A 2,569-nucleotide genomic window follows, 5' to 3' on the forward strand; every position below is an offset into this window, starting at 1 on the left:
GATAGAACCAGGAACAGGAAGAGACAGAATGATGGAAACATTAATGACAGGGCAATCTGTCAACACTCAGCGCTAAGACAAATGGCCCAATCTGCGCATGTCACCACTGCATCCTCATGGGGCTATCGCCACTAGTGTCAAGTGGGAGTGTCTGAAAATCCACGATAATCCTATTTCTATAATACTGGACCCTATGTAAACAACCTTTTCCACAAGGTATAGCAAAAGAATAAAATATGCAACTTAGAGCTTCGGTCAGATGAAAGTTGTCTGAGTTGACAGAATAGACTGAAATTTCTCCCTGAGTCCAGATCTGCATTCACTGCAAGTATCACTTAATTTTGCTTTAACTACCACCAGGACTAAATCTGTCACAAATCAATTCTAAAAGTAGACTAAAACATTTCTCAGTTATTTGTAAATTTATTAGGACAAGCCAAAACTTGCCATGACTGCACTTTTAGAAAGAATACAATTTTTTTTTCAATTTTCTCTAAATAAACTGCATGAAACTTGTTAATACCAGAAGAATGTTTCACACCAACAAAAAGCAGATTAAGAAACACTGCCACTGACTTTGCTATCTAGGTTGCTATTAACAGATTTCCTCATCTAAATTAGAAGAATAAAACTAAAACAATCATGCCAGACGTGTACACAGTGAGTAACATTGGCAATTTTCTCTGTGTAGAAATAAAAATTGGATCACCCATCTTTCCAACATAGTGCCAAAGAAATACTATTTGCCAGGAAAGACAATAGTCCCTTAAATTGGTGTGCACATTTCTCTACTGTGCTCTCCCTCTTCCTTCTCTGGGAGTTTCAGTTGATTGTAGCCTGGGGATAAAGCAGCCTTTGTTGGTGCAGCAGACTTGACCCAGAGCGGCCCATGGCTACACATCCTTTAGACGATAAACCTAAAAGAAAAGGAGAAAACCTGGAACTAAAGCAGGCCGTAATAGGCAGAGACACATTCCCAGTGGCCAGCCAGGACAGCTTGTATTGTCTCTGTGTTGTAGCCATTGTATGTTGCCAAAAAACGCTCCGCCAATCCACTCTTCTTCAGCCCGTTCCAGTGAATTTTTATGAATCTATCTTTAGACGCTGGTTTTGTGAATGTTTCCAGGTCTGGCATATTACTGGTCTCTTGGGTGTCAAATGTTTCGACTTGACAGTGTAGTTTCCTAGAGGGAAATCTAGATAATGGTTTTCTCTTAGGCAGATTGATGTAGAGTAAAACTCTTTATTCTTACAAAGGTCTTACTGCTATTAAATGAAACTGTTCAGCAGTGGCAAAGGCTATTTGATTTGAAACTTACATTTGCAGTGGCCAGGGGCTGTCTTAGGGGTCTCTGTAAAATTCTTACTGCTCTCCTTTGGTAGCCCAAATAAAACAATTGTTTTAAAGGGCCCATATTACACTATTTTCTGGTGTATTATAATGTTTCCTCATCAAAAACATACCTGGAGTTGGGTTTTGTTTCATTTGTATGTGTTTAACACACAAACACTGCATATTTAGGCTGAGTTCTTCCTTTCAAACAGTCTGTTCTTTATGATGTCATGTGGTTATACAGGAAGTGCTTCACTGTATTTTTAAACTCCGTTCACCTTCACATGAATCATTTGGATGATTTCAGACCTGGAATTGCCAATCTCTATTGAAGGTAAATGGTAGCTGTTAACTTGAAAACTACCACTACATGACATCACAAGGTGCAATAGAGCATTTTGAGCTTTGGAGATCTACACAGACTAAAAAATTATGATTACTCAATGTGGAAAAACCAACAACACAACTTTGGGTATTTTTTTGATGAGGTAACAACATTCTCACATGGGTTAGAGCTCACAAGAGTCAGTTATTTGTAATATAGGACCTTTTGAGAATAATGATAAATTGGTTGAATATTCTGTAAATAAGGGGAACACAAAATGGTCAAAACACACATATGGTCATTATAAAATGCAAGGTATTGCAAGGTCACAGTTTGGATTAATATAATTTCTCACTGTACTTTCTAAAATTGTGGCTTTTTATATTTTCAGTACAGGCTAATTTTATTACACCCTGGCACTGTTTGGCATTAAAGATTTAGTATTTTATATCTTTTGGCTTTGAAAAACAAGGCTTGTTCTGTAGTGCCAAATTTTCAACATGCACTAGTGTCTGTAGCAGCAAACCCTGCGTACAACTTGCCTTGAGCAGTGTATCTGGTAGCACTGTGTCCAGACCTCCAGCTTCTGTAACCAAGTTAAGAATTGATTGACTACAATTCGCTGAAGGCTACATATTGTACACTGCTGTTTGGAGCTGTACACATAGGTTTCTCCAAATTTAATATTTCTAGTCAAAAACTGAAGAGGAAAACTTTCTTTATGTCTTGAAGCCTGTGTAACTGTCTACGGGAATCTATAGAGGTGATCTATTTGTAATTAGCGTGCTGTACTTCTTTCTATCTGTCTTGCCTCATTGTATAATGCTTTCACTTTATCCTACAAAGATCAATGCATTAAAGTTTCTCTGTATAACTTTTTGGGGGTCCTGCTTGTTTCTAGTGATATGTCA

Source organism: Boleophthalmus pectinirostris, unplaced genomic scaffold (genome assembly GCF_026225935.1).
Source record: "Boleophthalmus pectinirostris isolate CB_2022bp ecotype Guang Dong unplaced genomic scaffold, ASM2622593v1 HiC_scaffold_6, whole genome shotgun sequence".
NCBI classification, from domain to species: domain Eukaryota; kingdom Metazoa; phylum Chordata; class Actinopteri; order Gobiiformes; family Gobiidae; genus Boleophthalmus; species Boleophthalmus pectinirostris.